Source organism: Phyllobates terribilis, unplaced genomic scaffold (assembly GCF_046119375.1).
Source record: "Phyllobates terribilis strain yellow unplaced genomic scaffold, ASM4611937v1 Scaffold_9__5_contigs__length_417890890, whole genome shotgun sequence".
NCBI classification, from domain to species: domain Eukaryota; kingdom Metazoa; phylum Chordata; class Amphibia; order Anura; family Dendrobatidae; genus Phyllobates; species Phyllobates terribilis.
Genome location: NW_027362769.1, coordinates 114097351 through 114109583, shown reverse-complemented (window position 1 = coordinate 114109583; position 12233 = coordinate 114097351). Strand labels below are relative to the sequence as shown.

At 40.1% G+C, this 12233-nt stretch overlaps 1 protein-coding gene across 1 annotated transcript in view; it reads right to left on the bottom strand.

Annotated features, from left to right (window-relative positions):
* The window catches only part of TLK1 (tousled like kinase 1), a 374214-nt gene extending 363860 nt beyond the window's left edge, over positions 1–10354 (bottom strand). The window contains exon 1 of the mRNA XM_073646967.1: positions 10218–10354. The gene's annotated coding sequence lies outside the window, so the exon portion shown is untranslated. The remainder of the gene's footprint in view (positions 1–10217) is intronic.
* Positions 10355–12233: the final 1879 nt, after the last annotated feature.

The following is a 12233-nucleotide window of genomic DNA, read 5'->3' as shown; positions in this document are numbered from 1 at the left end:
CTATGGTCTGCTATGTATAAATGGAGGCAAAAAACACTGAACTATCACCCGTAGATTGGCCTGGTCTAACCTATATCGAGTGCTAAAATATATGGACCAATAGGGAATGGCAGACCATTCGGTAACAAACATACAGTAAACGAGAACCACCGAATGATAGGTCCAATAAGGCAAAAGATACATAAATAACTTTTATTATCGTAAAGGCAACACGTGGCACTACATGCAAAAGGAAAAACCGCATTGCAGTGTCCAAACACAAACATAAATCATACAGTAGAAGTTACATCATGAGCTGCATTGAAACATACAGATAGTAGTACAACAGGTGTACATGTCAGACTGAGTGCTGAAGCTCTATATAACATATGGTGAATATCACCTAGAAGTCCAGGAACGAAAACAAATGTCAGGCCAACTCATAAATATAAAGGTACTCTGTGCACCATCATTGTGACCATACCCATCTCAAATGCATCTGGACAGTCAATGTTACATAAACAAGTGACAGCGTATAGTCAATCAGAATGTAAATAATATACCTGTGTCTACAGCAGCTTATGTGAATGGCACCGTGCGGCAAACCCCGACGCGCGTTTCGGACAACAAGTCCTTTGTCAGGGGATTTATGTTTGTGTTTGGACACTGCAATGCGGTTTTTCCTTTTGCATGTAGTGCCACGTGTTGCCTTTACGATAATAAAAGTTATTTATGTATCTTTTGCCTTATTGGACCTATCATTCGGTGGTTCTCGTTTACTGTATGTATAAATGGGTCTGGCCTGGGGTCTGATATTGATTTAGAGGGTCTGGTTTGGAATGTGAAATTAATTTAGGGGTCTGATATTAATAAAAAGCATCTGGACTAGGGCCTGATCTGGAGTGAGAATTGTTTTTCTTTTCTGATTTATAATCTGATTTAGAGGTCTTAATAAATTTTTGGTCTGGGGTCTAAATTATTTGTAATTCTAGTATGTGGTTCTGAAATAGTTTGGCTGGATTTTAAGTTAATGTTGGGGTCTTTAGATTCCAACTGGTGTTCAAAACCTTTGAAGTAGTGGATTTTAATCAATTTTTCCATATTGGGGTAAAATTCAACAAACCCTCTCGGTTTTTTAATTGCTGACAAAGTTAAATACTTAATCCCTAATATTAAAGAAGACCTGTCACCAGGTCAAAAGTGCCCAGTTTTTGCTTTTAGTTTATTACCTATGCTCCCCTGAGTATGTTATCTAAAATTGTATGAATTATGGGTCTTGAAAAATGGTGAGGCAAACCATTTTTTTTTAACAAAATACTGACATTTTTTAATCCAGTTAAAATAGTAAAAAAATACAATACATGTTTAGTATCTCCATAATTACAATTGCCTGGAGAATCATATTTCCAGGTCATTTTTACTGTGCAAAAAACACTGAAAAAAAATAAAACCCCACAAAAAATGTGGAATTATGTTTTTTACACCATTTCATCAGATTTGGAACTTTTTTTTTTGCCACTTTTCCTTACTCTGCATGGTAATATAAATGGTGTAATTCAAAACTACCTCTTGTTCCGCAAATAAGCCCTTACATGTATACAGTGTGTCAATGAAAAAAAAAAGTTAGGGCTATAAAGGTAGAGGAAAAATTGAAAATGCAAAAAATTAAAATTGTTGAGGAGGGAAGGGGTTAGTTATGTTGCTCTATATGGGACCAGTACTGTCGGATAATTTTGTTCTTCATGACCTAGGATGATTAAGGCTTCATTCATAGATGTTATCAACTGGTTTACTTTTTTGGCCTCATTCCAGGTCACTACCCATTTTGTCAATACTTTCCATTGATAGGCTTTACTTATCTCAACCGGAATAGTAATGATTCTCGGTGACCTCTTGCCAGGTGACACAGCCAAAGCCTTCGCCACTTCCACTAACATAATTGGACTATCTATCATCAACCTCTGATGACCACAAAACACGGAAAGTTATACTTTAAAGGGAATGTATCATCAGAAAAATTACCTATTGTTTCAATCAAGTTTATGTGTTACATGTACCGTATTTATTTCTTATTTTGGTATTGTTATATACAGGGTGGTCCAAAAGTAGGTGGACAGAAAGTGTAATAAGGTTATGAAGGGGGAGATTTATCAAACACTAAATTGCAGCCACCAGTCTGGATCATCCTCCAATAAACCATGAATTAGACGTGGAGGATAAGCTTTCCACCCAATAGATTTCAGGATTCGCATGATAGAAGCTCGTGAAATTCCCAATTCCAAAGAGGCTCTTCTGGTGGACTTTTTTGGACTCTGAACAAATATTTCAGCAACAACTTGTTTATCTTCTGTACAGACTGTTTTGGGTCGACCTGTTTTTGGAGCATTAATGTTTCAACCCAATTTTCTCTAACGGTTTCAGCATTTTGAGATTTCCAATACTCTGTTAATTTAAATACAGATCAAAGAAAATGGATTTTATTTGCCATTATGTGATATCTGAATTATCTGAAAAGAAAACAGATTTGGGGGAGATCTATCTGTGAAAACTAGATCTGTGAAACTGGCTCAGTTGCCCTTAGCAACCAATCAGATTCCACCTTTCATTTTCCAAAGAGTCTGTGAGGAATGAAAAGTGGAATCTGATTGGTTGCTAAGGGCAACTGAGCCAGTTTCACTTTACACCATGTTTGATAAATCTCCCCCTTCATAACCTTATTACACTTTCTGTCCACCTACTTTTGGACCACCCTGTATACAGAGAATCTATGGGGTATTGTCAAGAGGAAGATAAGATACACCAGACCCAACAATGCAGACGAGCTGAAGGCTGCTATCAAAGCAACCTGGGCTTCCATAACACCTCAGCAGTGCCACAGGCTGATCGCCTCCATGCCACATTGCCGCATTGATGCAGTAATTGATGCAAAAGGAGCCCCGACCAAGTATTGAGTGCATTTACTGAACATACATTTTAGTAGGCCAACATTTCGGATTTTAAAATCATTTTTCAAGCTGTTGTTATAAAGTATTCTAATTTACTGAGATAATGACTTTTGTGTTTTCATTGGCTGTAAGCCATAATCATCAACATTAACAGAAATAAACACTTGAAATAGATCACTCTGTTTGTAATGACTCTATATAATATAGGAGTTTCACTTTTTGTATTGAAGAACTGAAATAAATAAAATTTTTGATAATATTCTAATTTTGTGAGAAGCACCTGTATATATCGCGATCTCTATATAAAAAAAATGTAATCTTGCAATTTTTACAGTGGCCACTAGGGCTATTTTAGACTCTTGTACTTTCAGGAAGAGTTTTCAGCAGGCTCATTATCATCAGAGGCAGGATTACAATCGCTGATAACACTGCTATGCACAACAATCATAAAAGTCGATGTCACAGCTTCCCCATCACGTCACAATGACCTTCGCACATGCTCATTAGATGCTAGACTGCAAAAGATAGGGTCTGAGTCTGTTCCTTGCTGCTAATGTACATGTAGAGTTCCTGAAACAACAAGTATGTGTCTAAAGTAGTCACAGTGACTAGTGTGAGTACTGCAAGATTTATACTTTTTATTTTTAATAAAGATAGTGACATAAGAAAAAAGAATTGCCAAAATTAAAAATAAATAAATAGAACACAAAAATGTAATTTTCTGATCTGATGACACACTTCCCTTAACTGCATCTCTTTATAGCAGGGATGTCAAACTCAAATACACAGAGGGCCAAAATTATAAACGTAGACAAAGTCGCGGACCAACCTTGATATTTATTAAAAACACGTCTACAATTGAGGAAGTTTTTCCTTATCACTCCTTACAGTATAATGACCCCACATAGTGCTCCATACAGTATAATGGCTCCACATAGTCCTCCATACAGTAAAATGGCCCCACATAGTCCTCCATACAGTATAATGACCCCACATAGAGCTCCATACAGTATAATGGCTCCACATAGTCCTCCATACAGAATAATGGGTCCCACATAGTCCTCCATACAGAATAATGGCCCCACATAGTCCTCCATGAAAAAATAATGCGCCCCACATAGTCTTCCTTACAGTATAATGACCCCACATAGTCCTCCATACAGAATAATGGCTCCACATAGTCCTCAATACAATATAATGGCCCCACATAGTCCTCCATAAAGTATAATGGGCCCCACATAGTCCTGCATACAGTATAATGGACCAGGGCATATGGTTAACCATTTAGGTGAGTGGCAACGCTGGGAGTAGGAGAATAAGGCACGGAATTTTCCATATGCCCTGGTCCATTTGGACCTTTCCAACTTCAGGAAATGCTCCTGCCAGTGATGCTGCATCAATAATAACCTCATTGATTTATAATTATTGCCACACATCTCTGAAACTTCAGGCTGTGTGTCCCTGGTCTGCTAGGCACCCTGCACTTTATAGCTCCCATCCTATTTATATGAAGTTATTGGTATATTTTATCATGTAATTTGTATTTAATAATTTGATGCTTTTACTGCCGCAATACTCATATGTTCTCCTTTTTTCTTTTATGTTATGTTTGAGTAGGCTGCAACCGACCCATGTCCTGGCATTCCTAACCAGGTATCATGGTTCGTCTGATAGATTGAGGTGGGCCCTTTTTTGTTCATAGTCCTCCATACAGTATAATGGCTCTACATAATCCTCCATACAGTATAACGGGCCCCACATAGTCCTCCATACAGAATAATGGGTCCCACATAGTCCTGCATACAGTATAATGGGTCCCACATAGTCCTCCATGCAAAATAATAGGTCCCACATAGTCCTCCATGCAAAATAATGGGCCCCACATAGTCCTCCATACAGAATAATGGGTCCCACATAGTCCTCCATACAGAATAATGGGTCCTACATAGTCCTCCATACAGAATAATGGGTCCCACATAGTCCTCCATGCAAAATAATGGGCCCATATAGTCCTCCATACGGTATAATGGGTCCCACATAGTCCTCCATGCAAAATAATGGGTCCCACATAGTCCTCCATGCAAAATAATGGGCCCCACATAGTCCTCCATACAGAATAATGGGTCCCACATAGTCCTTCATACAGAATAATGGGTCCTACATAGTCCTCCATACAGAATAATGGGTCCCACATAGTCCTCCATGCAAAATAATGGGCCCATATAGTCCTCCATACGGTATAATGGGTCCCACATAGTCCTCCATGCAAAATAATGGGTCCCACATAGTCCTCCATGCAAAATAATGGGCCCCACATAGTCCTCCATACAGAATAATGGGTCCCACATAGTCCTTCATACAGAATAATGGGTCCCACATAGTCCTCGATACAGAATAATGGGCCCCACATAGTCCTCCATACAGAATAATGGCCCCCACGTAGCCCTCAATACGGTATAATGGCCCCACATAGTCCTCCATACAGAATTATGGCCCCACATAGTCCTCCATACAGTATAATGAGCCCCACATAGTTCTTCATACAGAATAATGGGCCCACCATAGTCCTCCATACAGAATAATGGGCCCCACATAGTCCTGCGTACAGAATAATGGACCCACATACTCCTCTATACAGAATAATGGGCCCACATAGTCCTCCATACAGAATAATGGGCCCCACATAGTCCTCCATACAGAATAATGGCCCCCACGTAACCCTCTATACAGTATAATGGCCCCACATAGTCCTCCATACAGAATAATGGGCCCCACATAGTCCTGCAAACAGAATAATGGGCCCCACATTGTCCTCCATGCAGAATAATGGGCCCCACATAGTCCTCCATACAGTATAATGGGCCCCACATAGTCCTCCATACCGTATAACAGGCCCCACATAGTCCTCCATACAGAATAATGGGCCCCACATAGTCCTCCATACAGAATAATGGGCCCCACATAGTCCTGCATACAGAATAATGGCCCCACATACTTATCCATACAGTATAATGGCCCCACATAGTCCTCCATGCAAAATAATGGGCCCACATAGTCCTCCATACAGTATAAAGGCCCTATATAGTCCTCCATACAGAATAATGGCCCTACAATACTGCTCCATACAGAATAATGGGCCCCATATAGTGCACCATACAGTATAATGGCCCCACATACCGCTCCATACAGTATAATGGGCCCCACATTAAAAAAATAAATAAAATACATCTACCCCTGGATGGGTGGGGTGGGGGGGAAGGAGTTGTGCCAGCATCGTGGGCAGAGTTTGACATGTGTGCTTTTTAGGTATACTGTGATCAGTCATAACATTAAACGCAATGACAAGTGAAGTTAATAACATTGATTATCTTGTGACCCAAGTCCCCCATACATATTAGACTAATGTCAGCCTAATCCACCGATATTGACGAGTTTGGCCGACAGTCTAATGTGTATGGAGGCCCCGAAACATGATTGTCGGGGGAGATTAGTAACCACCATATCCAATTTCGGACTGACTATGCTTTTGTTCTCTAGGGATAAGCGACTGCCAGAGATGTCTGATGGTGGCGCTCTCATCCAGAACACAGGAACGCTCAACAGAGTGTGCGCTCCTTTGTATGGAGGAGTTAGGTGAGATAGGTGCCTGGCGAACGATCGACTGAACCATTACTCAGCTAACGACTATCAAAACTGTATGGGAGGCTTCTGTCACCTATCAAGGGGGTAATATATTAGACAGAAAGTGAACCATTGGTTCAGAAAATGGATGTGTTGGAAGACCGAAAAATGTATACGAGCAAAACTAAAGACTCTTACAAAGGCCGAGTTGTTATGGTAAGACGACTGGTTCAAGGTATCTCCAAACTAGCAGACCTTGTATGGTGTTCTTGGTATTCAGTGGTTAGTACCTACAAAAAAAAAAAAAGGAAGGACAGGCAATAGACCAACTACCAGGTCAAGGATGCCCAAGGCTCATTGTGGCCATTAGGTCACATTCGACATGAAATCCACTGTAGCACAAATTGATGGTAGTGTTGCAAAGTGGCAGAATTTATGGTACATCACAGCTTGCATAGATGGAGACCAGTCAGGTTGTCCATGCTGACCCGTGTCCACCACTGAAAGCGCCTATCAAGAGCATCAGATCTATCCACATATCAATATGTATATATAACACCGTAACAACCTCTCCAAGTAGTAAACCCGAACACAGGGGCAGATTTACTAGTTCTGTTTACTAGTTAGACGTGAAACGGTAGAAGAGGCAATCTTAAAATGCACAACAGGTTTCACAGTGGCTCATGCTGGATGATACATTGGTGTTAGTGTTGAGCGAGCACTAAAATGCTCGGGTGCTCGAAGCTCGGGCCGAGCTCACCTTGATACTCGGGTGCTCGACCCGAGCAACGAGCCCAATGTTAGTCTATGGGAGACCCGACCATTTTTGCGGCGGCACCCCCGGCAGTCTGTAGAAAGCCTAAAAAGTGCCCAAAACGACAGTGACAGTACTCAAATGACATGGGGACAGCATGGGGATCGCCCCAGGAAGCATTTCTGACCCCCAGGTCACTGCTGTCAACAATGTGGTCAGAGGTATTAAGCCACTTTTACGGGCTCACAATAAAACGTTCAAAAACGAAACTGAAACTGTTTTCCTGTGAAATATGTTAAGGAACATCTTTTCCAGGGTAAAGACTTGTGTATAAGGTAAAATAAATAAACAAAAATACTCCTCCACACCTTGGGCTATGTTCACAAGTAGCATTTTTTATGCGTTTTTGCACTTTTGTATTGCTTTCAACCGTGACAAACGCATTCACCGGGAAATGTCATTTTAACATTTTACAACCTTATCGGGCTATGTGCTGTGTGACACATGCATACAGTGCTGAAAAGACATGGGAACAGCATGGGGAAGACCCCTGGAAGCATCTCTGACACCCAGGTCACTGCCTAAAAGTGTGCCCATCAGAAGTGATCCTTGCCGCATCAGAAGATGCAGACTTGCAACTATCCCTGTGCAAGTCCTTGTCTATCTGGGATGGATATTAGTCCTCAGAAGGACTGTTTGTTTGATTTTGCAGGCTTTAGAGACCCTACACTACCTATTTCGCAGTATATATCTCTCCCTAGCTCAGCAGCACTCTCCCTACACTGTCTGATCCGTAGCGACTGTGTCAAAGATGGCGGCGCCCGGTTTTAAATACTCGAGGTGACGCTGTGCGGCCAGTCAATCACTGTAATGCCCACAACCAACATGGCTGCGGCATTACAGTGACTGGCTGGCAATCCCTGCATGTTCATTGGCTCTGTAAGGAGCGCCAAACATGCAGGGCGGAGACCCGAGCTCCCGCCCGAGTAACCCGAAAATGCTCGGTGCTCGCCGAACATCCCGAGTAGTGAGATGCTCGGGCGAGTACCGAGCAGTGTCGAGCATGCTCGCTCAACACTAATTGGTGTGTCTTTAGACGGCTTAGTCACCTATTAGTTGGTTTAGTTTTAGAGCCATTTTTAAGCCAAAAACTGGTCCATACCTTTAATAAATTTGAGCCCCGATTCACCAAGACTACCGTTTTGATGAACAGTGCACTGGGGTAAGATGTGCCAAATTCATTAAGACGCGCACCACTTTATGAATTTGTTGCATCTTTCAGCCAGAAATTGGAGTATTTTTCTGTAGCATAAATTTTGATGAATTTGTCATCCACCCTGTGCCACGCACCCTTTTACCAAGAGCAAGTGGAGCTGGCCAGGACTTGTATAAAAAAAAAACAACTAGTATAAAAATTAAATTTCAAACAATTTCTCGCCAGAATTTGGGTGAAAACTGTTTGACGAATCAACTCCTTGCTGTATTATATGAGCGCATTTAGCCACATCCCCAAAAGTGGTTACAAAAGCGTCTAAAACTCTTCATAAATGTGAATTATGGAACACGTTAGTTGGTAAATTCTGTCTGGAACAGAACGTAGCTCCAGTTTTAACAGAGTCTATTTTTTTTGTAACTCCAAATATAATGATTTAGCAACAGCACAAATTATTTAATCAATCTTGTTAATGAAAAGTGCTGACAATGCTTCTAATCTGCATGGTACAGCCAGTGAATTGTTGCATTGATTTTTTGATTTGTTGCAAATTGTTGAGATAATGTACCCAGCTAATCCGAGGGGAAAAAAAAAGGAAGAATGGTATATATATATATATATATATATATATATATATATATATATATATATATTTTTTTTATTTTATTTTATTTTTAAGTCATGGAACGAGTGGAAGCTTACAAACTAGGGTATAGCGATTAGAAGAAAAAAAAGAAGTGAAATTTCTAATAGGAATGGTAATAAATGGTACGGTTCCACCAAGCGTCGCCTTTGAATAAAATGCACTAAAAGGGTTAAAGGCAAGTCTGCAGGAAGGAACAATGCATTCTGCAAGATTACAGAAGATCCTCAGTGCAGCCCCTGCAAAATGAGTTTTCGCAGCACTCCACCTTTAACTCTTTAATTTCTGGAGTGTAGCAACCACATGCTTTACATCGCCATCAATACCTGGTTAGCAGAATTGACTATGTTTACAATTTTAGTTTTTTTGTTTTTTTTTGGGAGGGGGGGTGGAGGGGGGTTAAACCAATATTAGTAATGAGTACATACATTTTAGGAATACACACATTATATTAACAAGAAGATCAACTACACAAATCAGAATTTTGAAAGGTTTCTTAAAAAAAAAAAAATCGCCATTCCTCATACGAAAGCCATTCAGATATTAGTGCCCTGGCAAATAATACCAAGAAGAGTACGGAGAAGAAAAAAAAAAAAAAGAGATGAGGGCAGAACAATATTTTCAACAAAGTAATAGCATTGTGCAGAATGAAAAAAAGTGTGCAAAGGATTCTGGGTATGGTCATACATATTCATGAGTTTACATTGTGATGCGGTGAAATCAGGGACAAGCTGGGATCCTGTGCGAAGCAGGGGAATATAATGTTACAGCTGACGATCTACAATGTATAAGACCATTTAAGACATAGAGAGAGAATTCTATAAATCCCAGTACGATTTTTAGAATCAGGCTACTTGCGCCAAAAATAATTTGAAACATTTATATATATAGAAAATAAAAATATCCATAAATGATATTTCAATTTTGTTCAAATATAAGAGAAAATAAAATCAATTTTTTTTTTTTAATTCAGGTTCTTTTGCTGAGTAATTTCCTGCCGTATTCACATGAGACTTAGTTTAATAAGACCACAGGAATCTATAGAAATATATTCCAACATACCTTCTCTGAAGCCAGAAGATACAAAGCATTTTTTTTCTGCAGATCCGTTGGGAGGTGACAGCCGTAGGGAGCTCTATGTTTGTGAACAGGCAGCCAGGGAATGCTTAATCCACTGTCTGATTTCCTTGAAAATCTCAGTCTGTGGGTGACATAAGATGGGCTACATTATACATATCAACACTCTCTTGTTCTTTGCTTCTGGATTTTTACATTCCACATAGGAAAGAAAAATTTAAAGTGAAACCTGCCACAATAAGTTTAGTTTCTGTGATATGGAGATCATTACTAATGTTACATGTTATTTTTTTATAGTGGAAAATTTTAACAAAAATAAAAAAAAAACATTAAAATATAGTAGAAATGTGCACCAGTTGGAGACTTTTTCGCATCTTGAAATCAGTCCAAAGAAAATGAATGTATCACCTATATTTCTTTACTAATTAAAACCAGATGATTGCTATTTCATTTCTAATCTGATTTTTATTTTCCAATAGTATAATTTTTACATACAGTTACATACATAGAGATATTCTTGATATCAGCAAAATGAACCATAACTGCAGATTGCTATTTGAATTCTAAGGTTTTCTAGACTTGCTCTGTGACCTGTGCGGGGGACATTGTGCAGAGAAGGGGAAGGAGGTGAGTAGTAGTTACCCTCACCTATTGTGAAGATTTTAAAGTGAAAGCTGCCACAATAAGTTTCGTTTCTGTGATATGGATATTATTAGTAATGTTACATGGTATTTATTTATAGTGGAACATGAAAAAGGAATTGGCTTAAAGACCAGAAACAAAGAGTCGTAAATGGTACATTCTCTAAATGGGATATAGTCAGCATTGGGGTTCAGCAGGGATCTGTGGTAGGACTAGTTCTTATTAACCTCTTTATTAATGACCTTGTGGATGGGATTGAAAGTAAAGTGTCAATCTTTGCTGACGACGCCAAACTATGTAGAGTATTAAAAAATGACCCTGACAGTACAATACTACAAACCGATCTGGATAAGTTGTCTGAATGGGCAAACACTTTGCAAATGAGATTTAATGTTAATAAATGTAGAGTAATGCACCTAGGACAGAGTAATTACATTGCTGCATATACATTAAATGGGAGTATACTCAGGACTACAGAACAGGAGACGGACTTGGGTATTCTGGTTACTAGTAAGCTGAGCAGCAGCACTCAATGTCAAGCAGGAGCCGCAAAAGCAAACAAGATTTTAGGGTGTATAAAAAGAGAGATAACATCATGTAATCCAAATGTATTGTTACCCCTCTATAAATCACTTGTGAGGCCACATCTACAATATGGGATCCAGTTTTGGGCTCCACATTCGGTATAATGTCCCCCAATTCTGAACTAATATCTCCCATCCTGGTATATATGTCCCCCCATCCTGATATACATGGCCCCCATCCCCATCCTGGTATACATGGCCCCCATCCCCATCCTGGTATACTTGGCCTCCCATCCTGGTATTCATGGTCCCTCATCCCCATCGTGGTATACATGGCACTCCCATCCCCATCCTGGTATATATGACACCCCCCATCTCCATCCTGGTATACATGGTGTTAGAACTCTCATGTTTGTTTTTACCATCTTGTGTTTTGCGGTCACGTGACCACCTGCCTTTATATTCCAGCTCCGCCCTTCTGGCTGTGCTGGACTTCAGTGTTTGACTGCTTTTCTAGCCAGGTGCTTATCTCTGTCAGTTCGCTTGGTCCTTCTGGGACCTCTAGTACCTTTTTGTCTGTTTGTCTTTTTGTGTTCTGCAACAACTTCTCTGTTTAGGAGGTGTCCCATTTTTGTTCCAGTCCTTAGTTCTTTTAGGGACCCCTCCCCTTATTATGCTATAGGTCTTCGTTCAGACTAGCCGAGGACTAAGGCTGGTCTGTTCGCTAGGAACAGGCAGCCCGCTACATCGTAGGGATTCAGCTTAGTCTTACTGTAGGGACAGCTTTTCCCTATCTTTCCTTAGTACATGTTGCAGATCATAACACATGGCCCCC